Here is a 21648-nt window from a genome sequence, read left to right as displayed (position 1 = left end):
AGGATGAGTGAAGGAGCAAGTAAGAGTGGTGCAGAAGGGAGTGGGAGAAGAGGAGAGGAGGGCTTAGTCAGGGAAGGCCTCTTGGAGGAGATGTGCCTTCAATCGTGCTTCCAAGCAGGGGAGAGCAACTATGCACGGCTAAGTGGAAAGAGCACGGACTTTGGAGTCAGAGGTCATGGGTTCAAATCCCAACTCCGCCAATTGTCAGCTGTGTGACTTTGGGTAAGTCACTTAACTTCCCTGTGCATCTATAAAATGGGGATTAAGACTGTGAGCCCCCCGTGGGACAACCTGCTCACCTTGTAACATCTCCAGTGCTTAGAACAGTGCTTTGCACATAGTAACCCTTAATAAATGCCATCATTATTATCTGTCTGATATGAGGAAGGAGGACTTTCCAGGTCAAGCATTTTGTATAGTTCTCTGCACCTAGTAAGTGCTAAACAAATGCGATTGATTGATTTACCACAATCTGAATGATTTGCAGAGGTGGGATGGAGAAAGAGCATTCAGTAAAATTGCCAAAGTCTGACGTATTCATTCCTTTCATTCAATCATATTTATTGAGCGCTTACTGGGTGCAGAGCACTGTACTAAGTGCTTGGGAAGTAGAAGTCGGCAACATATAGAGACAGTCCCTACCCAACAACGAGCTCACAGTCTAGAAGGGGGAGACAGACAACAAAACAAAAGATGTAGACAGGTGTCAAAATTGTCAGAACAAATAGAATTATAGCTATATGCACATCATTAAGAAAATAAATAGAATAGTAAATATGTACAAGTAAAATAAATAGAGTACTAAATCTGTACAAATATATACAAGTGCTGTGGGGAGGGGAAGGAGGTAGGGTGGTGGGGATGGGGAGGAGGAGAGGGAAAAGGGGGTTCAGTCTGGGAGGGCCTCCTGGAGGAGGTGAGCTCTCAGTAGGGCTTTGAAGGGAGGAAGAGAGCTAGCTTGGCAGATGTGTAGAGGGAGGGCATTCCAGGCACGGGGGAACGATGTGGGCTGGGGGTCGACAGAGGGACAGGCGAGAACGAGGCACAGTGAGGAGGTTAGCGGCGGCAGAGGAGCGGAGGGTGCGGGCTGGGCTGTAGAACGAGAGAAGGGAGGTGAGGTGGGAGGGGGAGAGGTGATGGACAGCCTTGAAGCCGGGAGTGACGAATTTTTGCTTGATTCGAAGGTTGACAGGCAGCCACTGGAGATTTGTTATAAAAAGCCAGGTCATTTATTTTTTTCTTTTTTAACCTTGTCACTAGGTGGTTCCTTTCAGATTTGTAAGTGTATCCCTAAAAATGGTTGGCAGCATATTGCTTTCCTTTGGTTAGGTATCAGTATCAAGACTGGTTAATACATTTTGTCTGAAAATCAGAACACTTCCTCAAAGATTGATTCTACATTCGTAGATACTCTGTTATTCATATTTGTGATGTCAATTTCTGGCTGAGAGCAGTGATTTCAAAGTCAGATTTAGTGTTCTGGCCTATTTATTGTGAGTTCTCTCATCTTCCATATAGTCTACTCGAGAAAGAATCAAAGGGAATTCCTTGAGGAATATTGGGACACATTAATATTCAGAAGCTTAATTTCTAATGGAGATTGATGCTCAGAGTGTGCTAATTAGTACCTTCAAAGTCTATAAATGTGACAGTAAAACCCAAACATGATTAATCTGAAAACGATGAATTTGAAAGTGTTAGCCAAAAGTTAGCCATGGGAAGCAGCCTTTTGGAAAGAGCACAGGCCCGGGAGTCCTCTGACCTTGGTTCTAATTCCAGCTCTACCACCTGTCTGCTATGTCCCCTTGGGCAAGTCACTTAACTTCTCTGCATCTTAGTTACCTCATCTGTAGAATGGGAATCCAATCCTCTTTCCTGCAGTTTATTTGTGAGCCTCATGCAGGATAGGGATTATGTTCAACCAGATTATCTTGTATCTTCCCCAGAGATGCAGTTCCTGGCATCTAGTAAGCACTTAACAAGTATCATATGAAAAAAAGTTGCTTTAAAAACTCCCATTCTTTCTGTGTAATATTTTTAGTCGAAAATGCATTTGTAATTTCAAGGATGCTGACACCAAAAGTGAAATTCTTTGACTCCTCCTTCGGTCTCCCTTCTTTGAAGAGCCAGATCCCTCGTAGAAAGTTTTTAGAAATGTTTCAATTCCAGTTCGTGTCAATTGAAGAAATGTTAATGGTCCAACTAAGTGGGGTCTTATAGCTTCACCAATATTTTTTAAGTAAACTCATCATTAGTTTATCAGTCAATAGCCTTTAGCCTGTATTACCTGTGTCATTCAGGTATTGTAAGCAGATGAACTATATTAAAATTTTTTCAAGGGATTGTCTGAGGCCTGCTCTCAAAACTGCTGTAGAAGGAAAATGGAAAATAAAAGTCATATAATCCTTAAAATTAGCAATAGGAGGCCCTTACATTTTTCCTTCATGCATTTTTGGAGTCCTTCTGGAAATTTTCAGGAAAATTCAGAAGACACAGAAGGCTGTCTTAGAGGCAGACTTACTAAAGTGTACACTGCCCTTTATGATGACTAGTGAGCCCACTGTTGGGTAGGGACTGTCTCTATACGTTGCCAATTTGTACTTCCCAAGCGCTTAGTACAGTGCTCTGCACATAGTAAGCGCTCAATAAATACGATTGATGATGATGATGATGGTAATAAGCAGTGTGGCCTAGTGGAAATAGCCTGGGCCTGGTTGTCAGAGGACCTGTGTTCTGTTCCCTGGTTTGCCAATTGTTTGTTGTGTGACCTTGGGCAAGTCATTTATCATCTCTGTGCCTCAGCCACCTCATGTGTAAAATGGAAGTTAAATAAAAATCCTCCCAGTTTATCAACTATTATCCACATGTGGGACAGGGACTTTGTCCAACCTAATAAATTTATATAATAATAATAATAATAATAATAATAATAATAATAATAATAATGGCATTTATTAAGGACTTACTCTGTGCAAAGCACTGTTCTAAGCACTGGAGAGATTGCAAGGTGATCAGGTTGTCCCACAGAGGGCTCACAGTCTTAATCCCCATTGCACAGATGAGGGAACTGAGGCACAGAGAAGTTAAGTGACTTACCCAAAGTCACACAGCTGACAATTGGCAGAGGTGGGATTTGAACCCATGACCTCTGACTCCAAAACCCGTGCTCTTTCCACTGAGCGACACTGCTTCTCTTATCTATCTTATATCTACCCCAGCACTTAGAACAGTGCTTTATACGTAGTAAATGCTTCAAAAATACCATAAAAAATTCTTCCTCAGTAGTGCTCATTCACATTTCTGTAGGGGAAAAGAAACCACCGCTTTTAGAAAAGCAGCTGAAGATACCAAATTCTATTCTGTAAGCTCATCCTCGAGACTGTAAGCTCGTTAGGGGCAGGGAACATACCTGTCAACTCTGTTATACTCTCTCAAGCTCTTAGTACGGTGCTCTGCACATAGTAAGTACTTATTAAATACCATTGATTGATTGATTAATTGTCTCTTTGACAGTCTATTTGAAGCCTCAGAATTTGTAGGTGCTGTTGTGCTGCAGAATCCACTTTTGACTGGACCACACACACACACACACGCACACACACACACACACACACACACACTCCCTTGCAGTCATTCATTCATGCAGTCGCATTTATTGAGTGCTTACTGTGTGCAAAGCACTATACTAAGCGCTCGCCCACACATTTAGACACACACAGACAACTGTCTTTAATTTTTGAATATGGCATGGTCCTGGGAGTCAGAAGGACCTGGCTTCTAGTCCCAGCTTGGTCACCTGTCCGCTGTGTGACCTTGGGCAAGTCACTTCATTTCCCTGGGCCTCAGTTACCTCATCTGTAGCTTGGGGATTCCTACTGTGAGCACCCTGTGAGACATGGACTGTGTCCAACCTGATGACCTTGTATCTACTCTAGTGCTTAGAACAGTGCGTGGTACATAGTAAGTGCTTAAAAATGACATTAAACAACCCTACCAAAACCTCAAAGTGAGAGTCTATTCATTTAGGGCACATGACATCCAAGAGGGCAGGATTAAGCTATTAAAGACCTACTGACTGGGCCATGCGCTTGAAATAAAGGGCCTGAAGCAGTACTGAAAGCAGTGGTTGAGGTACAGAAGTACAGCAGCATTTTTCATTGTCTAGTTAAGGCAATTCCAGTGTTCAGTGTTAATTTAGCACTTACTTCACTGCATCTTTTTGTGGGACTCAGGATAGTCATCTCCAGCGTGGCTCAGTGGAAAAGAGCACAGGTTTTGGAGTCAGAGGTTGTGGGTTCAAATCCTGTCTCTGCCAATTGTCAGCTGTGTGACTTTGGGCAAGTCGCTTAACTTCTCTGGGCCTCAGTAACCTCATCTGTAAAATGGGGATTAAGACTATGAGCTCCCCGTGGGACAACCTGATCACCTTGTAACCTCCCCAGCGCTTAGAACAGTGCTTTGCACATAGTAAGCCCTTAATAAATGACATTGTTATTATTATGAATTAATTAATTGGTTTATTCAATCATATTTATTGAGTGCTTACTGTGTGCAGAGCACTGTACTAAGCACTTGGAAAGTACAATTCAGCAACAAATAGAGACAATCCTTACCCACAATGAGCTCACAGTCTAAAAGGAGGGAGACAGACATCAAAACAAGTAAACAGGCATCAATAGCATCAATATAAATAAATAGAACTATAGATATATGCACATCATTAATATAAATAAATAGAATTATAAATAGGTACATATATACATAAGTGATGTGGGAGGGGTAGAACAAAGGGAGTGAGTTGGGGCGATTGGGAGGTGGAGCAGAGGAAAAGAGGGGCTTAGTCTGGGAAGGCCTCCTGGAGGATGTGAGCCTTCAGTAGGGCTTTGAAGTGGGGAAATGTGTTTGGTGGATTTGAGGAAGGAGGGGTTTTCCGGCCAGAGGTAGGACGTGGGTCATGGGTCGACAGCGAGACAGGTGAGAATTCAGGCCAGCCTCATCAACAGCAAGGCTGGTGTGAATGTTTTAATAACAGTAAGGGTGTTTACTTAGCTCAAATGTGTGCTCAGTCCTGTCATAATAATAATAACTATTATTATTATAGCAATGGTATTTGTTAAGTGCCTACTATGTGCCAAACACTGAAGTAGATACAAGATAATCTGGTCCCAAGTGGGCGGGGGTCACAGTCTGAGTGGAGAGAGAACAGGTATCGAATCCTCATTTTGTAGAAGAAGAACTGAGGTACTAAGAAGTTAAGTGGGCTTGCCCAAGATCACCCAGCAGGTATGTGGCAGAGCCAGGATTAGAACCCAGGTTGTCTGACTCCCAGGGCCCCGTACTCTTTCCATTAAGCCATGCTGCCTCAGTAAGCAGAGAGGCAAAATATAAGGCTAATGATTCAGCCACAGTCCCTAATCCTCACTGGGCTCACAATCTAAAGGGTAGAGGACATAATAATCATAATAATAATAATAGTATTTGTTAAGTACTTACTAAGTGCCAATCACTGTTTTAAGCACTGGGATAGATACAAGGTAATCAGGTTGTCCCACGTGGGGCTCACAGTCTTAATCCCCATTTGACAGATGATGAAACTGAGGCACAGAACAGTCAACAGAAAACAACCCACATTATAATTTAAGAAAAAACACACAAAGAATAGAATTGTTCCTGGGAGAGGGGAATGTTAATAATAATGATAATTAATAATTATGGTATTTGTTAAGCACTTACTTTGTACCAAGCACGGTTCTAAGCTCTGGGGTAGTGCTAGTTAATCAGGTTAGACCCAGTCCATGTCCCACACTGGGCTCACATTCTTAATTCCCATTTCTTACAGATGAGGTAATGGAGGCACAGAGAAGTTAAGTGACTTGCCCAAGTTCACAGAGGAGGCACATGGCAAAGCTGGAATTATAAGCCATGACCTTCTGACCCCCGGGCCCATGCTGTAACCACTGCACTATGCTCCTTCCTTACATCTATTGCCTCTCCATCCAAACTGCTATCATGCTAATAGAATCATTTATCCTATCCTTCCTGGATCACTGCATCAGTCTCCTTGCTGACTTCCCAGCCTCCTGTCTCTCCCCACTCCAGTCCATATTTCACTCTGCTCCCTGGATCATGTTTCTACAAAAACATTCAGGACATGTCACAGCACTCCTGAAAAACCTCCTGTGGTTGCTTATCCACCTCCAGCATCAAACAAAAACTTCTCACCATTAGTTTTAAAGCACTCCACCACCAAGCAGCGTGGCTCAGTGGAAAGAGCCCGGACTTTGAAGTCAGAGGTCATGGGTTCAAATCCCGACTCTGCCACATGTCTGCTGTGTGACCTTGGGCAAGTCACTTAACTTCTCTGAGCCTCAGTTACCTCATCTGTAAAATGGGGATTAGGACTGTGAGCCCCACGTGGGACAACTTGATCACCTTGTATCCCCTCAGCGCTTAGAACAGTGCTCTGCACATAGTAAGCGCTCAATAAATACGATTGATGATGATGATAGTAAGCACTTAACAAATGCCATCATTATTTATGATTATTTATTTATTATTTGTCCCTTCTTAAGTCACCCTGGTACTCTCCTTCTACAGCCCCGCCCACACACCTCATCTCTCTAATGCTAACTTTCTCACTGTGCCTCGATCTCGCTTTCCTCTCTGCTGACCCCTCACCCATGTCCTCCTCCCTCTGGCCTGGAGCTCCCTCCCTCCTCAAATCTGACAATTCCTCTCTCCCTCTTCAAAGCCTTATTGAAGGCACATCTCCTTCATGAGGTCTTCCCAGACTAAGCTTCTCTTTTCCTCTTCTCCCACTCCCTTCTGTGTCATCCTGACTTTCTCCCTTTGCTCTGCCCCTTTCCAGCCCCACAGCACTTCTGTACATATCTGTCATTCATTTATCTATTTATATTAATGTCTGTCTCCTCTCCTCTGGACTGTAAGCTCGTTGTGGGCAGGGAATGTGTCTTTTTATTGTTGTATTGTACATTCCCTAGTGCTTAGTACAGTGCTCTGTACACGGTAAGTGCTCAATAAATATGACTGAATGAATATAGGATTCTCTTTTTAGCTGAAATGCTCCAACCTTCCCAATGTTCTAAAAAGTTGAGAAAACCATTGTCTTCTTTCATTTACCCACCACTCCCGTTGAATTGGTTTTAGAGCTGACAAGGGGTTCCCAGGGCTGGAAGGCATAGAGAACCCCAAGCAGCCTGTCCTAAGGTCATTTTTTTCAATATGAATGGGGCTGCCCATATGACATTATGACATTTCCTTTTCAGCTTCAGAGTGAAGCTATTTGCTGCATTGAAATTCAGGTTTTGTTGACAGGTCATTGACTGTCAAACACATTGAAGCAATGAAATGAAGTCTCCGGGCAATTAGGGCAACAGATCTAAAATTTTCTTGATCTAGGGTTGTTTCTTGATGCAGAAGACAATTAAAACATACCTTACTGACTCTCTTATGTCAATATTGAAACTAAAGCATTGAAGTTTAATTTGGAAAAAAATGCATTAGAGAAATAATTACTATTTGCTCAGGCAACATTTATATTGAAATCTGAGGTGATTTTACCTGACTTAAAGGTTAAAATCCAGGGACACGTCTATTGATTCATTTTGCTTGAAAGCAGGATTTCTTCTCTCTGCCTCGCCGTCTTTTCTTTCAAAATCAATGAATATGTTGTTTAGTCGTGCATTATATTATTTGGATTAAAGACCTTTATTGACTTGTTCAGTAGATACATATGTAAATCCTATCTAATTTCCCAAAAGCCAGTAAATAGTGTCTTCTAATTTATTTTGCCCTAGTACTGCTGTAAGATCAGTGCATAAATTTAATTTTAGAGATTTAGCAAGTTAGCAGCTTAACGAGAGCATTGAACTGTGAACAATATTGACATTAGATTGATGTTTATTAGATATGCTTAATAAAAGGATGATGTTTTCTGTCACAACTTTTTTTTGCAGTCTGGACAAATAGTAAATATTTTTAAAAGCTTGTGGTATTATCTGAAATTGGCAGGGGGAGAGGCCACCAAATATAGGGAAAGGAAACGTGTTCATGAAACCATCCATGTTTCAGAAGACGGGACCTTGGGATCCAGTTTGCTTCAGGGAATCACCCCAGTGCCAAACCTTTGTCCTGCCTTGTCTTATGCTGTCGAGTCATTTCCGACCCATAGCAACACCATGGTCACATCTCTCCCAGAACACCCTACTTTCCATCTACAATTGTTCTAGTAGTGTATCCATAGTGTTTTCTTGGTAAAAATACCCAAGTGGTTTGCCATTGCCTCCTTCCGTGCAGTAAACTTGAGTCTCTGCCCTCGACTCTCTCCCATGCTGCTGCTGCCCGGTATGGGTGTGCTTTGACTCTTTTGCAGGCTCCTCCTCCCCCTCCCCCTCCCATCCTCTTACTATGGGGGTTCCCCAAGGTTCAGTTCTTGGACCCCTTCTGTTCTCGATCTACACTCACTCACTTGGTGACCTCATTCGCTCCCATGGCTTCAACTATCATCTCTACACTGATGACACCCAGATCTACATCTCTGCCCCTGCTCTCTCCCCCTCCCTCCAGGCTCGCATCTCCTCCTGCCTTCAGGACATCTCCATCTGGATGTCTGCCCGCCACCTAAAACTCAACATGTCCAAGACTGAACTCCTTGTCTTCCCTCCCAAACCCTGCCCTCTCCCTGACTTTCCCATCACTGTTGATGGCACTACCATCCTTCCCGTCTCACAAGCCCGGAACCTTGATGTCATCCTCGACTCCGCTCTCTCATTCACCCCTCACATCCAAGTCGTCACCAAAACCTGCCGGTCTCAGCTCCGCAACATTGCCAAGATCCTCTCTTTCCTCTCCATCCAAACGGCTACCCTGCTCGTTCAAGCTCTCATCCTATCCTATCTGGACTACTGCATCAGCTTTCTCTCTGATCTCCCATCTTCGTGTCTCTCCCCACTTCAATCCATACTTCATGCTGCTGCCCAGATTGTCTTTGTCCAGAAACGCTCTGGGCATGTTACTCCCCTCCTCAAAAATCTCCAGTGGCTACCAATCAGTCTGCGCATCAGGCAGAAACTCCTCGCCCTCGGCTTAAAGGCTGTCCATCACCTCGCCCCCTCATACATCACCTCCCTTCTCTCCTTCTACAGCCCAGCCCACACCCTCCGCTTCTCTGCCGCTAATCTCCTCACCGTGCCTCGTTCTCACCTGTCCCGCCGTCGACCCCCAGCCCACGTCATCCCCCGGGCCTGGAATGCCCTCCCTCTGCCCATCTGCCAAGCTAGCTCTCTTCCTCCCTTCAAGGCCCTACTGAGAGCTCACCTCCTCCAGGAGGCCTTCCCAGACTGAGCCCCCTCCTTCCTCTCCCCCTCACCCCCTTTTCCATCCCCCCATCTTACCTCCTTCCCTTCCCCACAGCACCTGTATATTTGTATATATGTTTGTACATATTTATTACTCTATTTATTTTAGTTGTAGTTATCTATTGTATTTATTTTATTTTGTTAATATGTTTGGTTTTGTTCTCTGTCTCCCCCTTCTAGACTGTGAGCCCACTGTTGGGTAGGGATCGTCTCTATATGTTGCCAATTTGTACTTCCCAAGTGCTTAGTACAGTGCTCTGCACACAGTAGGCACTCAATAAATACGATTGATTGATTGATCGATTTTGACTTGTAGCATATTGCCTTCCACTCGCTAGCCACTGGCCAAGCTAGGAATGGAACGGGTATACCCCTGCTTGACTCTTCCTCCCGTAGCCGAGACTGGCAGAGTACTGGAAACTCTCCCGGGGCAACCCTGAGAGGGTCCAAACCTTTGACTGGCAGCTAAATACAGGGCTTGTGTAAGTGTCACATGTGACTTCATTACCTACCAAAGCCTGAAACACATACTAGGGAAGCACTGTATTTCTCTATCAAAGTAGACATTAAACATGACATATGTGACTTTTTAATAAATCTATGAAATCAATCAGTGCCTCATGTTAGCTTTCTTATTATCCCAAATAGATTAAAATTCATCAAGTGTTTCTTGAATGTTCATATGAGCATTCTATCCAAAGGGAATGCCCCCACCCTATCCCCAACAACCAGGGACATCCTAATGACAGTGCTTGTCACAGCAAAAGCACCAGGAGGAATAATAATAATTAATAATTAATGATAATAATTGTGATACTTGTTAAATGCTTATCATGTGTCCAGCACTGTACTAAGCACTGGGGTAGATAATCAAGTCACACATGGGGCTCACAGTCTAAGCAGGAGAAAGAACAGATTTTGAATCCCCATTTTGCAGATGAGGGAACTGAGGCACAGAGTTGTGTCTTGCTGAAGGTCACACAGCAGGTTTGTGGTGGAGCCAGCACCCAGGACCTCTGACTCCCAGGTGTGTGCCACTAGGCCACACTGCTTCTTTGGGACTTCCTCACAGCCTGGATAACCCATGAGCCTCAGGGATGGGCTCAGAACCTCTGGGTCCCTGGGATTTCACAGGATAAGTCGACTAATCAGTCTGTCAGTACTATTCATTGAACACCTAATGGGTGCAAAATACCATACTGAGAACTTGTGAGAGTACAATGGAATCCATGAATCCTTGCCTTCAAGGAGTTTACAACCCAGCAGATAATAATAATTAATAGTAATAATTGTGGTATGTTAGAGCTTACTATATGTCAAGCACTGAATTAGGCACTGGGGTAGATACAAGATAATTAGGCCCACATGGGGCTCACAGTCTATGTAGGAGGGGGAACAGGTATTAAATCTCCATTTTGCGGATGAGGAAACTGAGGCCCAGATAAGTGACTGGCCCAAGGTCACACAGTAGACAAGTGGCGGAGCTGGGATTAGAAACCAGGTCTTCACACTACCAGACCTGTACTCACTCGTTCCACCAGGCCACTCGGTTCTCAAATGTGCAAGTTTGACTGAATTAAACCCAGAAACTTTATTTCTGTCTTGGTAATCTGAACGCAGACTAGTTTGCTCCTAGCTACGGATTAGGATGAATTAAAAATCCCAAATTAACTTCTTTTAACAAACTAGAAGAAAGCTAGTTTGGCACAGAAAGATACCAAGGGTGCCATGGAAAGAGGCTTTCATAGGAAACAACGTGGCAGATCTCAGACCTTTCTCCTCAATCCTAATCATACTGTGTTATACGACAGATTTCTAGTGAACCCAATTCATAGCAAAATTAGAAACATGTTGATGATAAATGAATTGCAAAATCATTGCAGAGGTTTTTGAGCTAAAGGCCTGAATAATTAAACAATCAATCATATTTATTGAGCATTTACTGTGTGCAGAATACTGCACTAAGTGCTTAGGAGAGTATAATACAACAGCGTGGTAGATATATTCCCTGCCTACAAGGGGCTTACAGTCTGGAGGGGGAGACAGACATTTCAGTAAATTACGGATATGGATGTTAAGTGCATAAGTGCTGAAGGTGGGGTGAATAAAGGCTACAAATCCAAGTTTAAAGGTGATGCAGAAAAGGGAGGGAGTAGAGGAAATGAGGGCTTAGTTGGAGAATCAATCAATCAATCAATCGTATTTATTGAGCGCTTACTATGTGCAGAGCACTGTACTAAGCGCTTGGGAAGTACAAATTGGCAACACATAGAGACAGTCCCTACCCAACAGTGGGCTCACAGTCTAAAAGGGGGAGACAGAGAACAGAACCAAACATACCAACAAAATAAAATAAATAGGATAGAAATGTACAAGTAAAATAAATAAATAAATAAATAAATAAATAGAGTAATAAATATGTACAACCATATATACATATATACAGGTGCTGTGGGGAAGGGAAGGAGGTAAGACGGGGGGATGGAGAGGGGGACGAGGGGGAGAGGAAAGAAGGGGCTCAGTCTGGGAAGGCCTCCTGGAGGAGGCATCTTAGAGAGTATGTGATTTTAATAAGGTCATGAAGGTGAGGAGAGTGGTGGTCTGTTGGAAGTGAAGGGACAGGGAATTCTAAGGCAAAGGCAAGTCCTGTACCCTAAAGAAAATAAATGAAAGAATAATATTTAATTTTATAAGGCCAAATGAGTAGCCATATGCAAAGTTAATAAGTATTTAAAAGTGCTCTCTCACCTTTTCCTAGAATATTTCAAATAGAGCAAGTTAAAGAATCAGTACCCTCTTAGGGGAAATTATCTCCTTAATTAAATGACTGAATCATAAACAGTAATCAGATTGTGACTTCTAATAATGGATATGATTTTCATGTTCTTTTTTTTTATTCTTGAATAATGACACCTGTGCCCACAAGTGCAAAATAAAATGGAGGAAAAGAGAAGCTGAATCACTAATTTTCTTCCTTAAGGAGAGACATCTGATTTATTGCTATGTATCTTGTTTTCTGTTGAAATAGCTACAAAGTGCCACACTCAGTTCAAATTGCTTTCCACACAAGAGTTCTATCAAACTATTCCTTGAATGCCATTTTACCTTAAAAGCCTATACTTTGGTTCTTAGATTGGTAAGTGATATAAAGAAGGGCAGAGATTGCTTTTTTAAAGTGAAAAGCTATTTAAGTGGATGTACTTTCTGGTTTCCTTCCTGGGCTGTGGAAAAAAGAGGTAAGCAATAAAGGTCATTTTTATATCTCAGCACCTTCATTTTGAAAACACTCAGGCGATCTAATTTTTAAATAAACAATATCAGCTTTAAAGTCCCTTTATTTTAGAAGACCCATCTATTTTTCTTCTATGTCACATTCTTCAAAGAGCACAATTTAGTGGGATTTTTTTTATTTAGAAGATTACATATTTTAACCAGATATCCTCTATCCCCCCTCTCAGGATCACACCTGGAGAGTTTCCAGTACTCTATCAGTCTCTACTACAGAAGGGAAAGTCAAGCAGAGGCATACCCCTTTCATTATTAGCTTGGGTAGTGGCTAGCGAGTGGAAGGCAATCTGCTACAAGTCAAAACTCATCTGTGCTGGGCAGCAGCGGCGTGGAAGAGAGTCGAGGGTGGAGACTCAAACTGACCGTGTGGAAGGAGGCAATGTTAAACCACTTCCATATTTTTACCAAGAAAACTCCTTGGAAACACTACCAGAATGACTGCAGATAGCAGTGAGGCGTACTGAGAGAGATGTGTCCACGGAGTTGCTCTGTGTCGGAGACGTCTCGACAACATGAGACAAGACAAGTTCCTCCATCCAAAGAGGTCCACCCCACACTCACAATTTCCAGCAGCTGTCTGTACACAGAATGAATGGGGATTTAATCTTGACTCCTCTCTGGATGTGTCTGAATATACATTCAGACACATGTATCTTTTTGCAGACTCACCCCTCTGGCTCAATCAGTCAATCAATCAATGACATTTATTTAGCACACACTGTGTGCAGGAGGGTACAATACAGTAGAATTGGTAGAGCTCATAGTCTAAAGGGAATAGATTGTCAAACCCTCACTGCCACGTAAATGCAGGCAGAATGTCAGAAAACAATTGAGGCAGTTGGATTGTCTTGGCAAATTGCAACCACAAATGAGGTGACACATTGTAGTAAAAATAGCGGGCAAAATGTAGGATCCTGGAGCAGGAATTCTGACAGCCTATGCCAAAATGAACATCCACAGACCAAGGGAGAATCTGCAGGTTTATACATTGTTCACAGGACGTGACCAAAGCATAGGTAGTTAGAGTTGGGCTTGCACTTAGGGATAACAAACACCAATCAATCAATCAATCAATCAATCGTATTTATTGAGCGCTTACTGTGTGCAGAGCACTGTACTAAGCGCTTGGGAAGTACAAGTTGGCAACATATAGAGACAGTCCCTACCCAACAGTGGGCTTACAGTCTTAAAGGGGGAGACAGAGAACCAAACCAAACATACTAACAAAATAAAGTAAATAGAATAGATATGCACAAGTAAAATAAATAAATAAATAGAGTAATAAATATGTACAAACATATATACATATATACAGGTGCTGTGGGGAAGGGAAGGAGGTAAGAGGTAAGATCACCATCAAGAGGGACAATTTTCAGCCCCCGAACACAAGAGATCCATGATTTTACATAGGCTAAGCCTATATTATTTTGACATTGCACAGGGAAATCATATACTTGTATCTTCCACTGGACAGTCTTGTTACCTCATCATGGGCAAGGGCCTCATCTGCCAATTCTCTCCCGAGTGCTCATGTATGGTGCTCGGCACGTAATAAGAGCTGGATAAATACCATTGATTGATTGACTGATGGTTTTCGACACAGGCAATAACAGATGGAGAAAGATTTCCAAAGTTTCACGGTCCTCAGCTGCACTGGCCAGGTTAAGGAATAGGGTGAGGGCAGTGTGACCATTAGATGGCATTGTTGCATTGCATTGTGCCGTTCTCTCTGTTCCCGTGGCTGCTACTGGTTGTGTGATGACTCCAGGGGCTTCCATTTGAGGTGGATGGATTCGTTTGAAGATTTTCTGTTACTGCCATCAAATTTGCCCAGTTGGCTACCAATTAAGCTGAACGCTGACGTGCCAGTATAGAAAGCACCACATTTAGCAGCATTTTTCTTAACTTTCCTTCTGTCGGTCAAAAATTTCAAGTAGCCCTAGTGGGCTTGCACCTATCTTAAAATACGATAGACTTGCACTATGGAAATTCCTAAATCCTCTTTCATTGTTTTATCAGCAGCTTTGAAAGCCTCAGCCGTTTCTCTTAAGGCTACCCACTTTATACTGACATCAAGACTTTTAGACTGTGAGCCCACTGTTGGGTAGGGACTGTCTCTATATGTTGCCAACTTGTACTTCCCAAGCACTTAGTACAGTGCTTTGCACACAGTAAGCGCTCAATAAATATGATTGATTGATTGATTGATCAAGCAGGTCCTCTTGATCATTGTCTTTAAGGCCCTTTAGCAGTTCACTCCTCACATATCGACTCACTTCATCATCCATGACTCAGGATTTGTGCTCTTCATTCCTCTGAAACTAACCTTCTCACTTTTCCTTGCTTTTGCCTGTCCAGGATCCGATCCCAGTGGATAAAGCACAGGCCTGGGAGTCAGAGGCCATGGGTTCTAATCCCGGCTTGGCCGCTTCCTTGTGTGACCTTGGTCAAGTCACTTAACTTCTCTGGGCCTCAGTTACCTCATCTGTAAAATGGGGATGAAGCCTGTGAGCTCCATGTGGGACAGTGAGCTTGTCTTCTAGACTGTGAGCCTGTTGTTGGGTAGGGACTGTCTCTATATGTTTCCGAATTGTACTTTCCAAGTGCTTAGTACAGTGCTCTGCACACAGTAAGTGCTCAATAAATACAATTGAATGAATGAATGAATGACAGGGCCTGCATCCAACCCTATTAGCTTGAATCTGCCCTAGCGCTTAGTACAGTGCCTGTCATGTGGGAAGTGCGTAACAAATACCACAACTATTATTGCTCACATCCCACCCAGCCCCCACCCTCACACACAGCCTGGAACACCTTCCCACATCAAATCCACCTGGCCATAGCTCTCCTGGCTTTAAAATCATCCAGAAATGTCACTTCCAACAAGAAGTCATGTCATTCCAACAGTTGCCCAGAACTTACGAATAAGATGATGATATTTAATGAACGCTTACTATGTGCCCAACACTGAAATGCCATTCATTCATTCATTCATTCAATCGTATTTATTAAGCACTTACTGTGTCTAGAGCACTTGTACTAAGCGCTTGGGAAGTACAAGTTAGCAACATATGGAAACGGTCCCTACCCAACAACAGGCTCACAGTCTAGAAGACACACCAAGGTAGAGACAAGATAATCAGTTTGGACACAGCCCCTGGCCCATATGGGGTTCACAGTCTGAGCCAGGGGGAACAGATATTTTATCCCTATTTTGCAGATGGGGAAACTGAAACAGGCAAAGGTAATTGCCTTTCCCAAGGTCACACAGTGACCAAGTCCCCTGCTCTTTCCACTAGGCCATGCTGCTCTTTAAAACATAAGTATATTTGTTGGGGGTGAAAGGAAAGGCTGTCTCACCATACTTAGGAAATGCACTTGGATTGATTTTCTAGTAATGGTGAAGATTGGCACAGAACCATCCTTACTCTTACCCAGTTCTCTGGGTACCAAGAGCAGAATCTTTATCTTTAAAGCAAATAACTTGGCGGCTTTACCACATTTGAACAAGGCATTAGAACTTGACTGTTAGTGATATCATCTTCAAACATGAGGGGCAGTTATTCACTTAATCGTATTTATTAAGCACTTCCTGTGTGCAGAGCACTGCACAAAGTGCTTGTGTATCAATCTACATGCTCTACTTGCTTATTACTTTATATATTCACCTATCTATCTTTCCTTTAACATTTATTACAGTTCTATCATTTCCTTCCAGCTTCTACTGATGGTAAATCATTTGTGTCCGCCCATCTTCCTTGTTAGATTGTAAATTCCCTGACGGCAGGAGACAAGTCTTTTTTCTTGGTTTTACTTTCCAAAGTGCTTAGAAGAGTGCCCCTCACCTAGTAGATGCTTAGTAAAAACTATTAATTTGTCAATCATTCACAACTATACTAATCAAGATACATAGCTCTCTGTTTTTTTTTTTCAGAACGTGTCCCGAATAGCTTTCCATAGCAAACTCTTTCTTAAAAAAAAAGAACCAAAATATTAAGTAAAATGACTTGTATTTTTAGAAATTCCCTATCCTCTTTTGAAATTGCTGGGTCTGGTTGATTTAGATGTTACTTGTGAGTAGAAATAGAGCACAAGATATTCAATATTTGTCCCATTTCTATTATAATAAAACATTGCATATAGCTCAGGAATGCCATTTACCTGAAAAATATGCATTTAAACATTTTGCAATTAGGATCATGGCCTTTCATATAATGTGGCATCGACCTCAGAAAAACGAATCCTCTACCATAATACTTTTTTTAGCTGTAGCATGCAATTTGTTTCCTAGTGTTTCCTTCTCAGATTTTATAGAAGCAATTTCCATTCTTTTGTGTTTTCAATGCATTTTGTAGAAAGCTGATACAGAAGCCCCTTTAAAGTAATATTACCAATGAGAGGGAATGTTGTCCGCTGATCAGAGCACAAGGAGTCACTGAGTTTCATTTTCCATTCTCTTGCTCCTTTATATATTTTTAGAATCCTCTATCTTGGTGGTCAAGATTTCTCAGGAGTTTCCCCCAAATTACTTCTCTTTCTAGGTCTTGTGAAGGATGGATGGGACAATTTCTGCTCCAACCAGAAACTTAAAATTAATTACTTCCTAGCACATTTTTAATTGGTAATTATCCACTTATACAGAAAAGGAAAGCACCCAGAACTTTTGTTGTAAATCTGATCTTAAAATGAAATTCCAAAGAAGCCTATGTATTCCCATTGTAATGCCATTTGAGGATTCATACTTCATTAGAGAAGCAGCGTGGCTTAGTAGAAGGAGCAAGGGCTTGGGACTCAGAGGGCATGGGTTCAATTCCTGGCTCCGTCACTTTTCTGCTGTGACCTTGGGCAAGCAACTTCACTTCTCTTGTCCTCAGTTACCTCATCTGTAAAATGGGGATTAAGACTGTGAGCCGCATGTGGGACAACCTGATTACCTTGTGTCTACTCCAGGGCTTAAAATGGTGCTTGGCACATAGTAAGCGCTTAACAAATACCATTATTATTATTATTTTATTATTGCTCTTTGTGTATTTCTTTCCTTTCAGCAATAAGGAACCAAGAAAAGTTTTGCTGGTTCCACTATGATGTGGCTCATTTTGCTCCATAAAATGTTATTCAGGCAAAATTCTCCAAGAGGATATGACAATCCCAGTTTTTAATGGCAAAGATTGTTAAGTGCTTTCTATGTGCCGAGCACTGTTCTAAGCACTGAGGTAGATACAAGTTAATTAGGTTGGATACAGCACCTGTCCTACATGGGGCTCACACTCTTATCCACATTTTACAGATGAGGTAACTGAGGCCCAGAGAAGTTAAGTGAGTTACCCAAGGTCACACAGCAGACTTGTGGCAGACCTGGGATTAGAACCCAAGTCCTTTTGACTCCGAAGCCCGTGCTCTATCCACTAAGCCATGCTGCAATCTTGGAGTCTGAATTATTAGGTCTTTTGATCTAGCAAGCAAGGGGAGATCCCAGGGAAGAGGAAAGCTGGGGCTTTCCGTGAAGCTGGGGTGGAAGGAACCCAGATAGATTGTGGTGGCCCACTCAGTTTGTGGGTGAATGTGGAGCTGACCCCCGCAGAAGAGGGGACCTCAGTCTGGGCAGCTGGACCCAGGACCCTTCCAGCTCCTTAGTGGGGTTCACGCTACCAGAAGGCCTTCTCCTCCTCACAGGTCAGCTGAGAGCTTAGAAAGTACAGAGGGAAGGGAGGAGGGTGGAGCTCCTGGATAGCCACCAATGCAGCTGTCACCACTGCCAGGCTGTGTGGACAAACAGAGACATGTGTGCCCATGAAGTGGGGGAACTTTTCCCTCCCCTCAAGCAGGGAAGTGGCACAAACAGAAGTGGAAAGCACCTCTGAGAAGGCCCGTGTTTATTATTTTCTTTTTATTTAAAAATAAGTTAAAAACCAAATCCCCCAGGGCCAGCAGCATTTTGAGGCAGGGACAACCCCCCATACCGGTTTTGACTGGCTGAGGGAGATGATGCCATGGAGGGAGCTTCGCTTAGGGGGTGCATCAGGATGGCATCAGATTGTGTCATTTGACTGAGAAGATTGGTCAAATTGTTAGGGTTCCCAGACAATTTTGTATGCAAATCAAATCCCCATCATGGACTCTTTTTGCTTATTCATTTTGGGAAATGCCCCATATCAGTTCTAGTCGTCATTATCTTTCACTTCCCTCTTTGAGTCTGGATTAGATAGGTGGACTGATGCAATATTCTAATGGAGTAAATGCATTTCCTAAACCTACGGTTTTGTTGGAAAGAAAGGAGTATTCAACTGCAATACTTGGGTCCTCTTAGCAGGCCTGAAGATCAATTATAAGAAGGTGAATTGACAACTCAGAAAATAATCTGTTTTGTCGTCAGTATGTATATGAAATGGAAAGTCTGTCTCTGTTTACTTCTTGTGATATCTGTTACTGCCCCCTAGACTGTAAGCCCGTTGTGGGCAGGGATTGTATATCTGACTATATTGTACTTTCCAAGCATTTGGTGCACTGCTCTGCACATAGTAGGTGCTCAATAAATGCAATTGAATGAATGAATGAATGTTTTCATCTAAGCAGAGTTACCCTGAGAACAAGATTATTTCTTATTGTTTGGTAATAAACCAAAGATAAGTTTTTGAGGAAAGATTCAGTTAACTCCATAGATTTTACTATTCTAAGTTTGGTGTAGCCCATAGGTGGCTCCAGTCCATTCTCTCCAAATGACCTTTCAGTCAGTCAATGCCATGATTTGATCAAATCCAAAATTTTAATTTTTATATAGAAATCATATTGATGTTATGGATATCTTCACAACCTTCATCCTCATCCAAAGGTGCCAATTTTTCACTTTATCACAGGGGTAAAATGGGAAAGGACCAAGGGATCTGGTGTATATTCAAGATAATCAGATCAGACATCATCCCAATCCCGTACAGGGCTCTCCATTTAAGAGGGAGGAAGAACTGATATTTTTTCCTCATTCTACAAATGAGGAAACTAAGGCACAGAGAAGTTAAGTGCTTTGCCCAAGGCCACATATCAGGCAAGTGGTGAAACTGGGATTAGAAAACAGTTCTCCTTGCTCCCTTCCCCATGCCCTTTCCACTGGGCCACGTAATTATTTCTATCTTTTTTTTTTTTTGCCAGCAGTGATAAATGGGCCTGACAGTGCTGGTGGCTTGGAGTGGCCTCTGCCACTTCCAATCTGTGGCAATTTACAAAAAATGTCAATGATCACATCTTCCAAAAGTGACCTTAGCAGCAATTTCCAAAATAACTCTCTTTGTCTGGCCAGATCAGAAACAGCCAAAGTAAAATGTACCTGAACAAAGGAAAGAGAAATGACTCTTCTGTCTAAATTCAACTATGTGCTTTAATTTAAATCTTTAAAAACGAATCCTATTCACTGAACCATGTTCCTTTACTCACTTTGCCAGTCCTTCTAGAGAAAGAGAATTAGCTCAATAAATCAAGGTACTTGATAATTAAATATTTTTTCCTACTGCCAGTATCTGTGGGCTGAGTTGTGTTCAATGAAATATATTTTTAAAATTAGATCTACTGGAATCACAGTCCCTATTTAGTTTGCTTCTCAGCATTGTTATCCATGTTGCCTGTTCCAATTGACCTTCACCAGAGCATCTGTGACACAGCTTCAGAAATGTGAAGAAGCTATCTTAAAAGGCTAGCCCAAGGTACATATACCTAGAATTGTATTAAAAGATTCAAGCTGCATAAATAGGGCATGACATTGATTAAATAAGGAATAAGGCTTTGGAAAGGGAACATAAGAGAAAATTATATTTCCTTACTAGTGTGTGACAAGAAAACAACTGAACCAATTATTTTAGTGTTGAATGAAGGAAGGCATTTGACAAAAGGAAATGATCACCATTTTTAAAATGCTTAAAATGTGAAGATTCGGAAAAGGGGAATTCAAACAACTTAAAGGTATTTGTTTAGGGAATGAAGGAAGGAATTTCATGGGCAATTTTTTTTCTTAAAATATCCTATTCAGTTGGAAACAACCTATCCATTTTCCCTTGGAAATGATTTTCAATCCTCCTTCAATGGTTTTTACCTCCAAAACATAATGTATCAGAGGTTGATTATAGTCTTCTGCAGGATAAAAGTAAGTAATTTCATAATTGCAGGGATGCAGATCCTGTATCTTTCTTCCAGTGACTGATGAGAGTATTAATGAAGATATCTGTATCTTTCCTCGTAGAAATCAATAAAAGTGCATCATGAAATAGTATGACATTTGAAAATCAGTGAGAGGCAATTAAGATATTTACTAAATTAAAGTAGTTGTTCTTCCTTGGCTGTTAAATTACTACTCTGTTGCTATAATAGGCTCCGTAAAGTTCCTCCTGTCTTTTAAATGGAATTCTGCCTATCTGATTTTTATTGTACAGCTCCAGTTTCAAAGATGAACAAAACCTCATGAAGTCAAAATCTTTATCATTACTAGCTAAGTATACCAAATAAAGATCATTAGAGGACATTTCAATGCATTTTGGCAGGAGATGATCTTTTTTTCCCCACCATTAAACATGCCACTGAAAGTAGCCAAATTACTATTCACAATAAGATGTCCCAGCTTGCACTGAATTTATAGCAAGAGAAGCACTTAAGAATGAGAGGCCTCACGGGAAAGGTTTTGTCATGGTTTTCAATACTAAAAAGATATTTCAAGGTTTCATTTTACCAAAATGTCAAAGGCTTAATTGAATTTAGTTGTTCTAATGGACTTCATGTTTTCCTTTTAACCTAAAATATCAAGAGACTGCCCCCCCCCAAACAGCACTACCTTCTTCAATCCTTCTCCAATTCTCTCTCAGGCACCACATGGGAGAGGAAGTGCCTGCTTTTCCAGGCTCATAGATATCCAGGCAGAACAGGTCTTTCCGGGATATAGGTGGAGATATCATGACAGAGCGTTGTGGGAGAACTGGGGAGACCCTGTAAGATAGAGAAGCCCATC

General features: G+C 42.0%; 1 protein-coding gene and 1 non-coding gene across 2 annotated transcripts in view; one reads left to right on the top strand and one right to left on the bottom strand.

Moving 5' to 3' along the window:
• Positions 1 to 21648, top strand: part of SPAG16 (sperm associated antigen 16) — an 822373-nt gene that overhangs the window by 242146 nt on the left and 558579 nt on the right. The gene's annotated exons all lie outside the window — the stretch shown is intronic.
• On the bottom strand, positions 9686 to 9823 carry LOC119931147. The gene has a single exon (XR_005452004.1). It is a non-coding gene; the product is annotated as a small nucleolar RNA SNORA7 (small nucleolar RNA).

The sequence above is a fragment of the Tachyglossus aculeatus genome, chromosome 7 (genome assembly GCF_015852505.1).
Source record: "Tachyglossus aculeatus isolate mTacAcu1 chromosome 7, mTacAcu1.pri, whole genome shotgun sequence".
Taxonomy (NCBI): Eukaryota; Metazoa; Chordata; class Mammalia; order Monotremata; family Tachyglossidae; genus Tachyglossus; species Tachyglossus aculeatus.
Note: the sequence above shows the minus strand (reverse complement) of the source record. Positions and strands in the feature narration are given on the sequence as shown.